The sequence below is a fragment of the Lissotriton vulgaris genome, chromosome 1_1 (genome assembly GCF_964263255.1).
Source record: "Lissotriton vulgaris chromosome 1_1, aLisVul1.2, whole genome shotgun sequence".
NCBI lineage: Eukaryota > Metazoa > Chordata > Amphibia > Caudata > Salamandridae > Lissotriton > Lissotriton vulgaris.
In genome coordinates, this window is record NC_141685.1 from 499,338,639 (window position 1) to 499,358,330 (window position 19,692).

Genomic DNA, 19,692 nt, shown 5'->3' on the forward strand with positions numbered 1-19,692 from the left:
ACCTAGTTCCACTCAACAATCTCAAGGTCATCGGCGCATGAATACCAATGTTGTCCTTAATGAAAAAAGTAAACTAAAGTGTTTGTCCACACTATGGGTCCGATTCACCAAACTAACTTAAGCCAAAATCCTAAACTTACTACTCATTTTGGTATTCACAGAAGGCACTTACTCATTTTGGAAAGTGGTAAGTGCCTTTAGTGAGTGCACTTACTCATTTTTGTATTCACAGAAGGCACTTACTCATGCCTTCTGTGAATACCAAAATGAGTAAGTGCCTTCTGTGAATACCAAAATGGTAGTAAGTTTAGGATTTTGTCTTAAGTTAGTTCTGTGAATCGGGCCCCATGTGATAATGTGAATCAGGCCCCATGTGATAATTTTTCTTCTAACCTTGAAGTTTTTACTTCAATTGTTAATAGATGGGAGGCATTTAGGCATATATCAGGGGGTTACAATGTCTATTATGTCACATGGGAACAAATCGCTTAACTCTAGAGATAAAGAATTAGATAAACAAATAGCCATGTATGAGAGTCTTTTTATCACACCTAATGACATCAAATATAAATTGTAACTACAAAAACTTCATTATTAATGAATCACAACATTAAGCAATAGGGCTGGAATACAAATTTCTAAAAGCAATGCTGAATTTTGTTTCAATGAAGACGTTTGACAAATGATCTTCGTATTAAGAAAGAGAAAAATCGAATTAATGTAATCCATAATTTTAATGGCCAACTTGCTTTATCTCACTAAGAAATAGTTAATGAATTTATGAAGTAATTTTCAACGTTATAAAATAATCTTCTGTCTAGTGATATATTGCATTCTAATAACTTTTTAGAAATGTGTGGTTCACCTAAAATTACTCAGTCATTTAGGAATGAATTGGATTTACTGATTACATTAGAAAAAGTGCAATTATCTATTAAATCCCTTAAATTACTTAAATCTCCTGGTCCAGATGGTATTCCTGCTGTATTTTATAAGGAATTTTCTCTTCACTCATTTCCTCATTTGCTAAAGCTAATTACACACTTTAGTATAGTACAGGATGCACTTATGGGCCCTTTACTGAAGCTTTAATTATAGTTAATCCGAAACCTAATAAAAATCCCACATTATTCTCTCAAATTACCAACCCATTTCTCTATTAAGCAAGACTGTAAACTTTTTGCAAAGTTGCTTGCAACCAGTTTGGCCTCTGCTTTATACTATTGTTCATACTGATCCATCTGGTTTCATGAAAAATAGACATTCTGTAAATAACGTAAGATTACTATTTCATGTCATTGAAGTTGGACTATCAATACCACTTCCATATGGTGTTCTGGCATTAGATGCGGAAATGGCTTTTGATAAAGTTCATTGGCAATATCTTTTCTGTACCTTATCTGCTTTTAACTTGGGCAGTTCATTTGTTAGTATGATCTCAGCACTTTACTCTGGTCTGTCTACCAAACTTTTCATTAATGTTTAAATTTCAAATATTTATTTTCCTTTTTAGGGATACACAGATAAGGTTGCCCCCTATCCAGGACGGGGGGCGGTATCGAGTAATGCCTCAGAGAATTTTACTTTCCACAATAAAAAACATGGACATCGCTCCAGAATAGACTATTTTTTTACGTCCCAGAGTTTAATTAGCTCAGTTAGAAAGATCACTCACCTCCCAGAACATCTATCTGATCATTCAGCAATTCAGTTACATCTAGAATGTAAAAAACAACCCCTTGGAGAGGCGATGGACGCTAAACCGGTCCCTTCTCTCTGACCAGACAGTTATTGAGAAAATTACAAATTAATCCAAAGAGTTTTTTCTATTTAACCTAGACTCAGCACCACTAAACATGGTCTGGGATACATATAAGGCCTTTCTTGACTAGCCTCGATGTCATAGAGTACAAGAAAAGGAAAAGAGACGTCTCAATATTAGAATAACAGATAAAAGCAGTTCAAGGGGAACTAGCCCACACTATAGAGATTGCCACAAAGTTCTGTTTAGAAGCAGAACTTAAGGCCAAATTAAATCTAACCGACTTTCTAGAAACCAATATAAAAAAGAGATGGGAGGCAAGGAAATTGGCAAATTATGAATATGGGGAGGGCAGCAGCAAACTTTTGGCCTGGAAGGCGAAAGTAGAGAGAACAAGAAATAACATAACTGACCTAAAGAACCCGGTCACAGTTGATATCATTACGGATCATACAGATATAGAATGGGAATTTGTTCGCTTCTTCCAGTACCTCTATACAGAGGATATAACTCTTAATAAAGACCAGTTAGAGGCCTTTTTCAGCAGTATAGTATATTCCCGTTCTTTCAGATAAAAATAAAGAGAATTTAGCCGCTCCCATATGCTTGGATGAAGTTTATAGCATAATTAAAGGTTTGAAAAGGGGTAAGGCGGCGGGCCCGGGCGCCATCCCAACAAGATTTATATTTTATTAAAGGAAGTCCTGTTTCCAATTTTGTTAGACCTCTTTAATTCTACTTTTATTTTAAAACAAGACTCCCCCCCTCCCTCTCTTGGAATTTGGCAACTATTACTATTATACTTAAACCTAATAAGAATCCTAGAGCAGGTGAGTCTTATAGACCAATATCACTGCTCAACTGCGATTACAAAATCTATTCGCAGATTTTCAATAAAAGGTTGGAGCGTATGGTTGATTCTATCATTCACAAAGACCAAAAGGGTTTTATGAAGGGGAGGCATCTAGAGGACTTGACACATGACCTAATTGTGGCCATTGACCTAGCCATAGAGTATAAAAAATCCCTATCTGCAATAATGTGGGACGCGGCAAATACCTTTGATAGGGTAAGTTGGCCTTTTCTCTACGAGGTAATCAAGTGTTTTAATATGGGGGAAGTATTTGAAGCAGCCTTTAACAGGTTGTACAGAAATCCTATGGCCCGGGTATTGGTAAACTGCTCTCTCTCTAAGATAGTGCAAATTGGAAGAGAAACCAGGCAAGGCTGCCACTTTCCCCTATTCTTTTTAACCTATAGATTGAGCCACTCGCCATCAAATTAAGAACCTGTAAAGATATAAATCCATTTCTTTGTAATAACTGGGAGAAAAAGATAGGGCTTTACGCTGATGACCTGATGATTTTCTCAAATTACATGGATCCGGTAATCTCAATTATATGGGAAAAATTTGCTGAATTTGGTAAACTTTCTAGATACGCCGTAAACTCATCTAAAACTGAGGACATGCAGTGGAACACTAGCTGGAATAGTGACCTTATAAAGGGAAAGATAAAATACTTGGGGATTGAACTGTTACATAACGTAGATTCGGTGGCAAAAGTTAATTTCGATTCAGTAACTTCCAAAGTCAAAAAACTGTTGCAGAAGTGGGATTCACTTGCACTTTCTTTTTTAGGGAAATCAAACTTACTGAAGATGTCCATTCTCCCCAAGTACACCTTCATTTTAATGCAATACCATTAGAATTTAAACATGACTGTGTTAAGAAAGTTCAAGGCCTCTTTAATAGTTTTATATGGGGAAACAAAAGGCCGAGAATTGCATTGAAGAAATGCAGGGAGAAAAAGGAAAAAGGCGGTATAGCAAGCCAGGACCTTCTATGCTATTTGAGAGCGTTTCATTGAAAACATTTTCGCCAGCTACTTAGGAGCTCAAACTATATTTCCCCACTATTTCGGCATTTGACATTTGGCCCACCTGATATATCCAATCATTTCCTTGGAAATCCTACATTTTTAAAAAAGATTAGATAAAAGACAATAAAATGTGCTTGCATTATATGGTACCATATTAGGAAGATACTTCAGATACCATACTATAGCCATCTTGCCCCAATATGGAATTCTCCAGGCACCCCTGATGCCAAGAAGATGTTCTCGCAATTCCGATTAGGGAAAAAGGGATATGTCAATGGGGCCAGCTACTGGAAGGCTCTCAATTAATATCATGCCAGGATTTCCAGGATATCTCGGAAGGGACAGTTTCTCGTTTTAAGTACTGCCAGCTATTTGGCTGGGCTAAATTCTTGAGTAAAACTGTGAGCAACGCTGGCAGTCAAAACAAACTGTACAAGGCTAAAATAGCCCTAAGACCGGTTTCCAGAAAGAGGTTTCAGCATGGTATTGGATAATACTACTCTCTTTAGAAGACCCCTCTACATGGTATGTGGAGACATGGAGGAGGGAACTACCGGAGATCAACCTCTAGTCACTTTGGCAAGTATCCACATCGTTATTATGGTATTCTGTGAAATCTGCTCCCCTAAAGAAAAATCATCTCTTTACGATCCACAAGGCTTACTGGACACCACGAAGACTGGCAAAGATGGGACAACAACTGGTGAGATACTGTCAGAAGTGCGGCGAACCCAATGTGGATGAAGCGCACATGTTCCGATGGTGTCCCTCCATCCAGTCTTTCTGGCAGAAAGTGGGTAAAGTTTTTGTCAGGGTTGGCGTGCCATGAAGTTAAGGTTAGTCTTTCTTTGGTTATCTTTGGTGTCATTCCGGACGAAGAATCACTCTTTAGTGTTTCTAAATCATTAAAAGCTCTCATATTTGTTTTAACTCTTCTAGCTAGAAGATAACTCTGTATTAAGTGAATTCTCCCTATTCCTCCCCTAAAACATGAATGATTAAATTCAATTCATAGATTTTCAAAACTGGATAGAGCAATTCACTTTAACAAGAGAATGAAATTCTGGAGTATCTGGGATACCTGGGTCAAAAATTATCGTCCTCCTTAAATCTTCCTATTTCTTTTTACGCTGTCCTCCTTAGTTGACATCCTTTTCCAACTCTGGATCCAGGAGCCTAAATAGTCTCATAATATATGTAATCATTTAACTATGTATATTCTTTGTGGTTAAATATCCTTTCTTTTTTTGTTATTCTTTGGTTTTATTAATCCAATGATTAAGCATCAGTAAATACAGGATTCTTTCTCATAACTAGTGTCTTTGCCAAGATGGATTGGCGATACTAGGTTGAAAATCAAATAAGAACCTGTTAATACAAAGGAGGAAAGAGTAAAAGCTATATAGAAGAGGACCCAGTGAGGGTTTCCATCCCCTCTCAAATGGAGAGTCCGAGTTTCCTCTTGGCTGGAAAGTGAGAATATGCATAGCTACCTCTTCTTTCTCCATTTATATACTGACCAAACATATGAGGATATAAAGAAAAGAAAAAAAATCCCACACCATTCTCTCAAATTTCCAACCCATTTCTTTATTAATCAAGACAAAGTTGCTTGCAACCAGTTTGGCCTCTGCTTTATACTATTGTTCAAACTGATCCATCTGATTTCATGAAAAATAGACATTCTGTAAATAATGTAAGATTACTATTTCATGTCATTGAAGTTGGACTATGAATACCACTACCATATGGTGTTCTGGCATTAGATGTGGAAATGGTTTTTCATAAAGTTCATTGGAAATATCTTTTCCTTACCTTATCTGCTTTTAACTTGGGCAGTTCATTTATTCATATGATCGCAGCACTTTACTCTGGTCTGTCTACTAAACTTTTCATTAATAGTTACATTTCAAATATTTCTTTTCCTTTTTAGGGATACCAGCTAAGGTTGCCCCCTTTCACTTTTACTTTTTCTTCTTGCTATTGAACCTTTACATATAGTCATTAGAAATTGTGTGGAAATTGAAGGCCTCATTATAAATAATGATCCTATCAAAACGTCAGCTTATACTGATGATGTACTCCTATATATTGGTAATACTGAATTTTCCATTCCTCCCCTATTAAATCTAATTCACACATACTCTCAGATTCAAGGATATACTCTAAATACTTATAAATCCGAATAATTTCCTTTGAATGTTTCTTGTACCCCTGATATGCTACCAAACAATTAAACAAAATGTCAAAAGGAAAAAAGAAAATATCTTGGTATATTATTTTTTCACACCAATTAATAATCGATTACATTGAATTTTGAATATATTGTTAGTCATATCAAAGACAAATTTCATGAATGGTCCACCTTATATTTTTCCTGGTGGGAAAAAGTTAATTATATTAAAGTGGTTATTGCTACAAATACTTGCTATCTCCTTTCCATTATACATATTCAACTTCCTCTTCAGTTTTATAAAACTATAGCCAAACATATTTCTAAATTTATTTGGGATAGCAAATCTCCTCCTATAAGATATAAAAAATTAAAAATGACTAAGTACTATGGGGTTTTGATTATAATAGTCCCTTAATGATCATAAAGTGTTTGTTTTAAAACAAACGTCCTTATGGTTCAATCATACAGAGCTTTATAATCTACAATGAAACACAATGATCCAGCACTCCCCACAAAATAAGTGAACAATAAATCGATATAGCAAAAATTTGAATCCGTTCAACAGGTTTTTTTTAAATGTTCTTTATTCTTATTCTTCAAAACAACCGCAGCCAACGCGTTTCATCCAAAAGGACATCTTCAGGGCTACAAATAAGTATACAAAATACATATTATATTTACAATACTATTTACACATTTAAAAACAGACACTTATGTACAAAACTCATATATACACGGTATCTCCTATACAATATTGTGGAAACTGTCGGCCTGTTCTGACCATATTTGTCATATATGTACAGTATATCATCAACCCAGATCGCCTACTGACTGGATGAATTTAATAACAAAAGTTTATTGTTGAAAAGAATACTCAGTGAGGGTCACTTCTATACAAGTTCTCTTTTTCCAGATGCCTTGTTCTTACTAGTCTTTACACAAAATATTTATCCTTAGAAAGACAAAGCACATGTTTAGTTTAACGAGAAGGAGGCAAATGGAGAAAGCTCACTACCCTAGAGCCTGCTTACCGACAAAAATGATAATGCGATCTGTACTGGTAAGTTCTCCAATCTTTTCTCACTGGTTTGTAGTCTTCTTACAGGACAGCACCTTATGGATAATGCAGGCAGGACAGAATTGCATAATTTATATTCTGATCCTTACCTATAATGTAATCTTACAAGGTCACAACATTTTTATTCAGACATACCTTACCTATGTCCAAGTATTGGCCTCTCTGTATTGTTAGAAGTCTGCACGAAATGGTAGCTCACAATGAATTTTGATATTATATTCAATCCTCCAATATGTACTTAATAGGTAGCCTCCTAAATTTAAAAGAGTGACTCTTTATTATCAATTCTCAATATATTCAAAAAAGTCCTGTAAATTCAATTGATACACATAACATACCTCGATGTATTGTGAAATTCTCCACCCTGTATTCGGGAAGTTCAAGTCGAATACCTACTCCCAGTCAAATATGTGTAGAGTGAAACCCTCTCAATCTAAAGAGAAAGGGAAAGAGGAAAGATATATATATATATATATGGAATGAGACCAAACTATCACCTTCGGTTAGTTCAATCCACTCCAAGTCATGTGTGCTCAAGTCGACAGCCAAACCGGGATTATGACAACCAACTCCTACTCCACCCGCGTTCGAGAAACAAAGGGTGTTCTCCTAGCACATTTCAGTAAATCAAACATACCCTTCGCTTTACAGATGAATAGCTTTATAATCTGCCTTCATGGCTTCTTGTTGAACAAAGTTTGATTTCTTTATTTCCTTTACCGGCTTTAATCACTATGTCTAACTCTACTACCCTGCTAAAAAGATCCTTAATTCTGCACTCTACAAAATTAATATTACAAGGTTTAGACTTGATTTTCTAATACCTGATTTCACTTACCTCAAATTTGTCATTATGGTATAATCCTGTGTTAAAGCTAGCTCGACATCCTACGTTTTGACAATCCTGGATGAAAACTGGTATTTTGCTATTTAAAATATATTTATCATAATAATACTTTTTTACTTTTGATGTATTACAATTTAGATTGCAGCCATCAGATATTTACAAATATGAACTTTTGTGTAATGCAATCCTTGATTCTTTTCCAAATAATCTTCCTCTAAATGCTACTACAGATTTAGAGAATTACATTCAAAAATTGCTTCATCATCACATGCTGTATACATGGAGGAAAATTTAGATGACTAATATCTCAGATTAGCCAAGAGATCCTCCTTCAAAGACCGCCTGGATAACAACGCACACAACAGCAAAGAGCTCTTCAGCATCGTAAAGGAACTCTCCAACCCCAGCGCCAACTCCAACGACATACCACCCTCACAAGAACTGTGCAACTCACTAGCCATCTTCTTCTTCCGCAAGATTGCTGACATCCATGACAGCTTCAGCACCATCCCCAACCACGGCAGACCCCACCTCCCCTGTGAACACCACCAGCGCCAACCGCCTGACCTCCTGGTCCAACGTCAATGACGAAAAGACACGCAAGGTCATGAACTCCATCCACTCAGGATCTCCGTCAGACCCGTGCCCACACCACGTATTTAACAAAGCAGACGCTGCTATCGCACCCCAACTACGGAAGGTCATCAACGTCTCCTTCGAAACAGCGACATTCCCGGAAAGCTGGAAACACACCGAAATCAACTCCCTCCTCAAGAAGCCCAAGGTGGACCCCAAGAAACTCAAGAACGTCCGGCCCATCTCCCTGCTCCCGTTCCCGGTGAAGGTCATCGAGAAAATTATCAACATGCAACTGGCCTGCCACCTGGAAGACAACAACATCTTGGACCCGTCCCAGTCCAGGTTCAGACAAAACCACAGCACTGAGACAGGCCTCATCGCCGCCAAAGACGGCATCAGGCACCAACTAGACAATGGCGAAACATCAGCCCTAATCTTCCTGGACCTGTCAGCCGCCTTTAACACGGTCTGCCATCGCACTCTAAAGACACGCCTCCTAGAAGCCGGAATCCAAGAAAAGGCCCTTGACTGGACCACGTCCTTCCTCTCCAGCAGAACCCAGAGCGTCCGCCTCCCGCCCTTGCGATCCGAGGCCACCGACACCATCTGCGGCGTCCCCCAGGGCTCATCCCTCAGCCCGATGCTGTTCAACATCTACATGGCCCCCCTCACACAAGTGGCCCGCCAACACGACCTCAACATCATCTCCTACACCGATGACACCCAGCTCATCCTCTCCCTCACCCAGGACCCGCACACTGCCAAAACCCGCACAACGCCAAAACTAACCTCCATGAGGGAATGAAGGCCATTTCCGACTGGATGAGGAACAGCCGTCTGAAGCTGAACTCGGACAAGACGGAGGTACTCATCCTCAAACCCACCCCCTCTACTACAATGCCTCCAAAATGCCTCTGCCCGACTGATCATCGACGTCCCCCGCCGCAACCACATCAGCCCCCACCTGAGAGACCTACACTGGCTCCCCGTCAACAAGAGGATCACCTTCAAGCTCCTAACCCACGCACACAAAGCACTCCAAAACCCCTGACCAGCCTACCTGAACCGCAGACTCAGCTTCTACACCTCGACCCGCCAGCTCCGCCCCGCCAGCCTCGCCCTCGCCGCTGTCCACCGCATCTAACGAACAACCTCCGGTGGCAGATCCTTCTCCTACCTTGCTGCCAAGACCTGGAACTCCCTTCCTACCAACCTACGGCAGACCCAAGACCTACTCGCCTTCAGAAGACTTCTCAAGACCTTGCTCTTTGAGCCGTAGCGGCACGCCCTCCCCTCAGTGCCTTGAGACCCCCACGGGTAAGTAGCGCACTTTACAAGTACGCTAATTGGTTGATTGATTGTAGCAAACTAATTATGTTACACTATTTAACAGCCAATGGAGACCTTTAAGGTTACTTAAAACAAAACTTTTAGATTCTCCTAATTGTTGGAATTGTAATAAGAATGCTGCCTTGTTACGCCATATGCTTTATGAGTGTAATATTGTTGTTTAGTTTTGGAAGGAGGTTTGATAGATCTTTGCGAACATATTTCATATCACAGATAATCTGTCATATGATATAGTAATTTGTAAATCAACTTCACTTAACACAAAACTGTCTGTAATAAATAGAAAACTTCTAGATTTTTTACCTTCGGCAGCTTTAAAATCAATTACTACCAATTGGAAAAATGCTTTACTGTTATCAATACATGCAAATTGACTTTATTGAGTGTTACTCACAATGCCCGTCATTATCATTTATTTTGGGAGCCTGTTCATAATTACATGGAATTACATTTCTGAAAAAGTATTACTGATAAGCTACACAATTTTTCATGTATAGATCAGTTGGTTAAACTTAGTAGGTTCATTAAGTTTTATTTCAACTTTTGTTTCAATGTATACCCTTTTAATACCCTTTTCCTAATATTAACACTCTTGCATTTGATAATGTATAGGTAATCTATAGATTTTCACTTTAATATCATCTTACAATTTGTATTTTTATAAGCTTAGCTGTTCTGTTGATACAAAAGTGTATGTACCTTTATTCTGTGCTCTTTTGTGTATGGTCTTTTGATTGAAACTATAAATGTAAGAAAATATTTTGAACACAAAATGTTTGGTATGTTACACATACTAGCTCATGGTGGGCCATGTTCAGTTTCTTCTCGCAGTCAGTGCCTTCTCTTCTGCAATGCATGTGACACCTTAGTAGAATTTGCATAGGTCATGGAGGTGGGTAACAGTATTCTCTGGCATCACATGTCTTACCAAAAGTTACCTGGACAGGTTCCCATCAGCTGAGAACAGCATGGCTCCTGAACGTGTTGACAGCATTCTATTGTGTACTAGCAACAAGGGGTTTGGCCGTAGGCGGCAGTACGGGCCGTATTAAACTAAGAGCAAGAAGTCACTTTTCAAATGCAGCTACATTCATTTAATAGACCATGAACCAAGAATTCAATTGATATTGGCTTGATGTATTTATTTACAGTTGATTTCTATGTACTTTACTCCCTATTTGAATCATGGGTCAGGGAAGTTTTATACATTTCAGTCTAGAACACATTACACTTATTTATGCCACAGATCAAACAAAAAATATACAAACTTCATGATGAAGTAGTGTGATGTAAAAAACAATACATGATAAGTGGTACAAAATGACAAGTTATACAAATATTATGTCACGAGTCTTAATTCACAAACAACGCCTCTACTTGGATATCCTTTAACATCCACATTATATAACTGAGTTAACTATCACGGGGAACAAAACAATCAAACCCAGTAGTGATACAATTCAAAAAGCATTTTCACTGAGCAGAAAAATGTAATCAAATGCAACAGTCCCCGTGTTGTATAATGCTGACTCATTTCGATTCCCAGGGTGGCTTATGGGATTCTCTTCAGGGCGGGGACTGGTTTATCTAAAAAACAAAGGGGGCATCAGTTAACCTGTGAATGGGCTCTACATTTCCAATTTACTGAAACTACAAAATAAAGTTTTATAAATACCTGTTCGATTTGAGTAAGCAATTCGCGTGTTGCAGGTGAAAAGATGCAAGTTAAAATGTAAGTATCACAACCTAAAATAAGAAGGGATCTACCATTAGTCACATATTGAATTTTAGTGGTTTGCAATATTTTATGGCTGGAAGGAAAAAGAAGGGGCACTTATTTGCGCCAATCGGGCGATACTTCCACCAATGCAGTAGTTACGCTTGTTGGCGGTAAATGGAAGCTTAGTTGAGCTTTCATGGGGCGATCTATGAATGGAAATGAGCGCCATGTCATTGAATTGCATATAAGTTAATATGGCACATTATTGTTTTATAAGTTACAGGCAACAATTACTTTTGCCATGCCGGCGATATTGGATATTTTGTTCCACAGCTTGTTTTGTCAGTGGTGGATTAGATTGCTTTAAAGTTCACAAAAAAAAGACCACATCGCGTCTCTCTGTGCACAACAAAAAAACGAGATATCTGCTTGTGTCTTGTTCTATGTGGGAGTGTTAAATGTCCCAAAGTTTAAAAAATATACGTGGACATACTTGTAGTCAGCTAAGCGAGTCTTCTAGGGGTGCCTCATTCCCAGTTTCAATCACTAAAATCACTTCCTGGTCACTGAACTTTTTTTTTTTTTTTTAAAGGGATGTGACATACTCACATTGCATTACGGTTAAGTGAGTTTCTAATGTTTAAGGGAGGTATAACATGTTAAAGGAGGGGAGAAACCCTACCAGTCTCTATCAGAAATTTATGTATGCATTGATATTAAGATCTATCTTTTGATTTCCAACAAATATATTGCTCATGGTGCACATTGGAAATACAAAACCTGGATTGGAACGTTTTTAGCATTTACCCATGTCAAACATTTCATTCAGTCCTTTGGTGATACTATTGAAATAGGCTATTATATAAGCTTCTTTTCTTAATAGTTAAGCCTCAGTGTCACCCCCACTTGGTAGTGGTTTTGAGTCCGTTAGCATAGTCCATTTGAACTCAAATTCGTGGTGGTTGGAGCCAATAAAGTGGGTCACCATAGGTGCAGTTACCACTTTATTTTTTATTCTTGAACGATGCAGCGCTACGCGTTGACAAATCTCTTGCATAGTTTTACCAATGTAAATCTTTGGGCAGGGACTCTCAGTTGTATAAATGAAGTTTTTTGTTTTACAGTTCGAGAACTGTTTCCCTGTCACTTAATGCCATTGTGTGTGAAGTCTGTACCTGCAATCATAGTGCTACAGTTTGTGCAGGTGCCACATTTATGGTGGCCCGTCAACAGCTTCATGTTGAACAATGATCTGGGATCTTTTTTACCAGAAAGGAGTAAGTCTGCTCTTACGATTCTTTGTCCAATGCTCATGTTTTTTTTCATCGCAAAGAGAGGGACATTAATCAGTAACTCAGAATTTTGTATTAGGTGCCAGTTCTTTCTTATGATTGATCGGAATGTATTAGTGTGCAGTCCATAAGTCGAGATGCACACTAACTTCTCCATCTTTGGTTTAACTTTTTTGATAATCAAAGACTCTCTTGGTGTACACCATGCTTGTTTAAATGCATGTTTCAACAACTTTTCGGGTACACCCGTTCCTTCATTTGTTCACAAAATGCCTCTCCATGTATTTGAAATTCATCATTGCGGGAACAGTTCCTTCGGATCCTAAGTAGTTGCCCATAGGGAAGATTATCTTTAAGGCTCCTAAGAGGGATACTGTGATAATGCATGATGGCATTCTTGTCTGCCTCTTTATTGTAAAGCGTAGTGGCAAGTTTATGCCTATTATGGAAGACCTCTACAGCAAGAAATGTTAATGTTGTCCAACTTTTAGTTAGCGTGACTTGGATATCTAGGTGCAGATGGTTAAGCCACTCATGAAAATTGCTCAGTTCTAACACTGTCCCGCTCCAGAGACACCACACGTAATTGATATAACGATACCATTGAGTAAGGTTCTTCTTGTATGGGTTGTTATTATATTCAAATTTGTCCTCATACCTAGCCATGTAGAGAATGGCCGTTTCTGGGGAAAAGGGACAGCCCAATGGCAGTCCCTTTGGTTTTTAACATTGCAGGAATTACAGTGCACACCTTATTTTTAATCATCATGATCTTGACTGGTAACCGTTATCCTTTTATTTCCATTTGCGTGCATCCTGGTGAGCGTGATGTGCCATTTTCACGCTGAGATTAATTCAAACATCACACGGAGCAAAGTTACACTCCTACACCAGGTGCACAGCTTTGCATATAAGTTTTTCAACTTCTTAGCCATCTGCTTTCCCAAATTCAGACAAACTTGAAAAGTCTACTCCAGAATTTTAATTCATCTTCATTTATTTTCTTCGTTGATGAATGTGTCCCCATATTTAGAGATAGGTTCAAGTATCGAGTCACACCCCAATACTATTGGTCTCCCTGGGGTTCCGGTAGTTGTTTATTGATCTTCAGGAGGAAGTATATAACTGGAGTTTTTGGATGTTTTTTGATAAAAAATTCATACTCCTTCATCCCAACAATCCCTTGATCGAAGCCCGCCTTGACGATTTGGCTTATTTGCTCCATAAGTTCTCATGAAGGGTCCTCTTGAATCGATCTGTAGCAGGAAAGATTGTTGACCTGCCGGTGTCCTTCATTTAAATACATTGTTTTTAGCCAAACTACCACCTCTGCCCCTTTGTCGGCCTGTTTAAATGACTATAGATTAATCATCCTTCAAAGCTTGAATCGCTCTGTGTTGCACACTTGTTCGATTCTGTTTCTTACCACAGTTTCTCTTCTCGAGTTGTTGAATGGAAGAAAACACTACCTGGTCAAATAACAAAACTTCTTTGGGGATGGTATTTGCGAGTGGGGTGAAGCTGGACCTATTTGCCAAGCCTGATGGTTCCGAAACAAGTGAGGTCTCCCTGGAGGAAAAGAATACTGTCAGTCGAATTTTGTAAAGACTATTGTAGTCTGGGCAGGATGTTGGTACAAATTTCAATCCTAGTTGAAGAACTTGTTCTTCTTCTTTCGTCAATTGCTTAGCCGATAGATTCACAATAATTGTCTTAGTTATGTTTTGTGGAATTGGCGACGTGTGAGCATTTCCCAAGGCTGGATTTTGAAGCAAACCTTCTTTTGTTGTTGTCCGTTTTCTAAAAAATACTTTTGCCTTGGTTGGTTTCGGCTGGATGCACCTTCGCCTGAATCAGATTCACTTATAGACTCTGAAGAAGATGTTTCAGAGAATGTCTGAAACCTGATCCTGGATCGACCTTAATACTCCGACAGAGCCCTTCTTATTTCTGCTTTTGTGTAAAAATCTTCTTTTAAGTACGGGTAAGCCAACTCCAAGATAAACGTTTTGATGTCCTTCCCAAGTTTAGCTGATTTGAAATTAATTGTATTATCCTTGAATGAAGTGAGTTCGTTTTCAATCTTCTCCAAAAGGGATTTGGCTTTACTTGTAGTATGATTTTCTTTATTTGCTTGAGTGAGTTCTGCCAGTTCTTCAGCTTCTTTCACACAAATGCGTTGTGCCTTTTCGATTGTGTGCATCATCAAGTCCCTGCTGCATTTAGTGCTGAAACAGCTAAAGCCTTTCTTATACTCTGGGTTGTCAGTGAATATTACAGGTACATTTTTGATCTGCAAACCCCAAGGTATTATGCCTGCTTTTAGATTTTCTAGTAGAAAAATGCCATGCAACTCTGTTCTTCTATGTTTTGTGTGGAGGTGCTTTAGTTTCTCTGACTCATTTAGCTGTCTTGCTGAGGCGCTTCATAAAATTGTAGAACAAGGGGAAGGTGTAGAGATCAGCCTTTGTATATGTTCTTCGAAGATTGACAACATATCTCTCTCTGACATCGCTTTTCGCACAGTGTGAAACCTAATATGGGTTAAACTGACACACCCTGATGGGTGAGCGATCACTAAATTAAAACACATGGAAACCTTCTCAGATAATTATCCACCCATGAACATAATAGCAACAAGGGGTTTGGCCCTAGGCGGCTGGATGGGCCGTATTAAACTAAGAGCAAGAAGTATTCTAGCCATCACCTTTCAAATACTGCTACATTCATTTAACAGACTATGAACCAAAAATTTAATTGATATTGGCTTGAGGCATTTATTTTCTGCTCATTTATATGTAATTTACTCCACATGTGAATCATGGGTCAGGGAAGTTAGATACGTTTCAGTCTAGAAAAAATTTCACTCATTTATGCCACAGATCAGGCAAAAACATACAGACTTTGTGGTGAAGTAGTGTAATGCAAAAACAATACATGAACAAGTAATACAAAACAGCAAATTATACAAACATTATGTCACTAGTATTCATTTACAAACAAAGCAGCTACTTGGATATCATTTAACATCCACATTGTATAACTGAGTTAATTAGCTGCTATCACTGGGAACAAAACAATCAAACCCAGTAGTGAGATAACTGAAAAAGCATTTCCACTGGGCAGAAAAATGTAATCAAATACAACAGTCCCCGTGTTGTGTAATGCCGACGCGTTTCGATTCCCAGGTGGCTTATGCCACACTCTGGCCACAGCCACAATCTTCTTCAGGGTGAACAATTAAGTTAATTAAATTAGCTAGTGCTTAACCCTATCATAGCTTGCCACAATTTGCTTCAGGCTTAACTTAGAAAAAATGAGTAATATGTTCATGCAGCACTTAAACAGTATTAAAGTGAAAACACAACACAAGAAAAATACCACACACAATCCCCAGGTTAGTCCCACTCAAAAAGTTACCTGCAGACTCCAGTTTGCAGTGGAAGAGGCCATGAGCAGTAGGGAGAGCATTGGTAGATGGTCAATGCAGTAGTGAAAGTTGCAGGTCAGGAATGACAGACGGTCATCGATGTAGCACGAAGATCCTGTTGGGTGTCAAGGACTGTCGTTGTGAGGCTTCACAATAGTGGTCACTGAGGGCTGTCAGTGATGTTGTGTGAAGTGCAGATCTTGCAATGCCGGTCATCGCTTGTGATCTCTGTAGCATGAAGAGTCATGTTCAGCTGGGATTCAGGTTGGAGGTCAGATTCACAGGCCTATTCACAGTTGCAAAGAGCCCAAAACTTCAGGATTTCTCCTTTGTGTTCAGAGGAGTGAACTTTGATACCAATCAAGAGCATCAGGAACTCACTCTTGCAGAGGACAGTAGAGCTCAGGCAGATCCAGTTGCAGATCCAGGCTGGTCCATTTGCAGCAGGTCAGCTGGACAGTTCCAGTGAGGCCTCTGTAGCTTGATATGTCCCTGTAGCTTTGAACAGGAGGTCAGTCAGGTGACCCTTTGAGTCTCTTTATGGAGCCTGGGATGAAGGGAGCAGGCTTGTCTTTCTTTTCAGACTGCAGGACATGCCTCAGTCAGAAGGCCTTAGCAGCAGGGTAATCATTTACTGTAGTATACACAGGTCCAGAAGTGTAATATAACATTGACAGAGGATCCAATATTTATACCTGGTGCCCAGCTTGAAGTGAGAGATACTTCTTGACTTCTCTTCACATCTGGTTCTTGAATTTCAGCCCTGGTCCTAGGATATCCTGAGCCACAAAAGGCGAGTGTGATGTTCTTTGTGTGTGTGCTGAAACAACTCCTTTGAAGTGACAGCTCTGCTCCCTCCCTTCAGGTCCGAATATTCGGTTGTGCTAAAATCTGGTCCCCCTTTGTGATACTGTTAGGGGAGATATATAAATGTCAACTTCACCTAGTCATGTGGCCCAGGGTACAGGGTGCAGGCACCAAACAGTTAGGACAAGAACATTACAATTAACTAAATGTGACAAATCCAGAACTGTGACTTAAAATCTGACTTTACCACTAAAAAGGGTTGAAATTACAATGTATTTGAGACCAAACAAGACATTTCAATGTCTTGCTAAGCAAAATGTATCACTTATTAAATGTAAGCGGTCGGCCAATATTACACTACCCGAGACGTGGGCCTCACAATAGTGAAAAACTCATTGAGGATTCTTTCACTACTAGGACATACAAAACTTAAAAGTACATTTCCATCTTTTTAAATACACTACACAGTGCCATATGGGCTGTTTGGACCTACCTTAAGGGTGACTATTGAGTATTAAAAAGGAAGGTTTATGCCTGGCAAAAGGTTTATTTTACCAGGTCAAATGACAGTTTAAAACTACACACAGGCAACAATGGCAGGGCTGAGACATATTTTAAAAGGGTTACTTAAGTGGGTGGCAGAAAACGTTCTGCAGGCCCACTGTTAGCATTCCATTTACAATCCCTCGGTACAAGTAGAACCAGTGCTCTAGGGTCTTATAAATACATTAAATGTGGGATTTGGGTGCAAGTCAATTTTACCATGTTTACAAAGTTAGCTCACACACGTTATTACTGTTTAGCAGTGGTAAAGTGCACAGTGTCCTAAAAGGCAGCAGAAACAGGTTCAGAAAACACGAGGGCTAAGGCAAAAATGTTGGTGGTGACTCTACAGAGAGGGCTAAGTCCAACAATGAATTTATAGGAATGTGTCAGCAATAAGGTTTTTTTATGCATTTGATAACTTTTAATAGGAATGTGATGTAAACAAACACAGTTGCTGAGTACCAATAATCAGATAATTTGGAACAATATAAGTCTGAGCTTATATGTATTATCTAAAGTGCTTAATACATTTTGGGAATCCTAATGGTAACTGGATTAAGCACAGCTTCATTTGTTTCAAATCTTTGTCTGGGGTTTGATCGGGAAAGCTATCTGCTGCTACTTCAAATACAGTTTAAATAATGAATAGACCAGGGGGGCTAGGGGGCAGGCTAACAAAATGGCCACACTTTAGTGAGGCTCCTTCAGTCCAGGAACAAAATTCAGCATCATCCTGTGTCTAGGTACGGCATAAGTATCCCAAATGAGAGGCTGAGGTAGCAAGTAAGTAAGTAAAACTTTATTTGCATAGTTACTTAAAACCATTGCAATACATACAAATATACAACCTGTTAAAAATGTTCCATATTTTAAAAAATGCGTGATCCCTCATGAACGACATAACGTGAGCTGCAAAAAGCTGTTTCTGTGTCATTACAGATTTAATGTCCCGGCTAATTTTGTCTTTAAGGCCTGTTGAAAGAAGTAGTCCGCTGTGGAGTTTTTCCGGTCACTTAGGGAGATATCCCCCATACAGAGATTGTCTACAAAGTAACGTTCAGTTTGGCATTTTTGAGCGAGCTGCTTCGAGACATTTAAGTAGCCTAGTGTTCAGTTGTGGTGATGAAGGCTCAAAACATGCCAGACAGCTTGTCTCCTTGTCCTGATCCCTCTTTGATTGAGGGGAATTTTTAGCAGCTGTCTCCTTTCTTGACACAGCTCCGTGCAGGAGCAGATGGTGTGTGTGATGTCACCCTGATCCTTCTTGCACAGACTGCAAAGAGTAAAAGCCTGCTCCCTTTTCCAGGGGGGGGGAGCTGCTGCGCAGTTGGTAACACTCCTAGTCTGAACTTTAAAAATGTTTGTTTCAGTATTTTTGAATAACCAAAATTAAAGTAATGTTGTGGGGCTAAGGAATTGTATGTGGCCAAGGTCATCCAGGCATGCGCTCTAAGCAAAAAGATCGCCTTATCCTCTAGGAAGGAGAGTGTCTCGAGCGTCTTCTGCGCCGTTTTTTTAAACGCCGAATGGAGACAATGTGTGTCCCATAAGGGAGAGAGACCTGTGGTCATCAAAGCCTCCTCAAGATATTGGCCTGCGGATGAGTTCTGCCTCTGTTGTATCTCTCGCCAGAGGAGATGGTTTAATGTGTTGGGGTTTGCTGACCTAATCTTGTGCCAGCAGTTGATGAAAGCTCCGTCACTGGCCCAAGTTTGCTTTATGAGACCAAACTCCAGACGAATTTGTGCCGGTGAGGTGTAGGTCGGGAGGCTGAACATTGTTCTATATGCTTTAACAAGTGTCTTGGCCATCAGATTACTAGCTCTCCCGCATGGTGCCTCAGTGCCGTAAGTAATAGAAGGTAAAATTTTGGCCCGGGCTACCATCAAGAGTGGATTCAGAGTGGGGCCCTGTAGTTTGGCTGAAACAACTTTCAGAGAGAGTGCGAAAATCATCCCTTTCCTTTTAATCCTGTTGCTGGCGGTTGACTAGGCCTTCCTTGTCTATGTATATACCCAGATACTTGTAAGCCTCTGCTGACTCAACGTGTTTATTACCCAGGAGCCACTGATGGGACTTTTTTCGGTTCTTGTTAATTGTCATGGTCCTTGTTCTGTTTAAGTTTATTGAGAGACAATTTTCTTCTGCATAGACCTCTAGGCAATTCAGGAGATATTGCAGGCCCACTGCCGTATAGCTGAGTAGGACAACGTCGCCCGCATAGA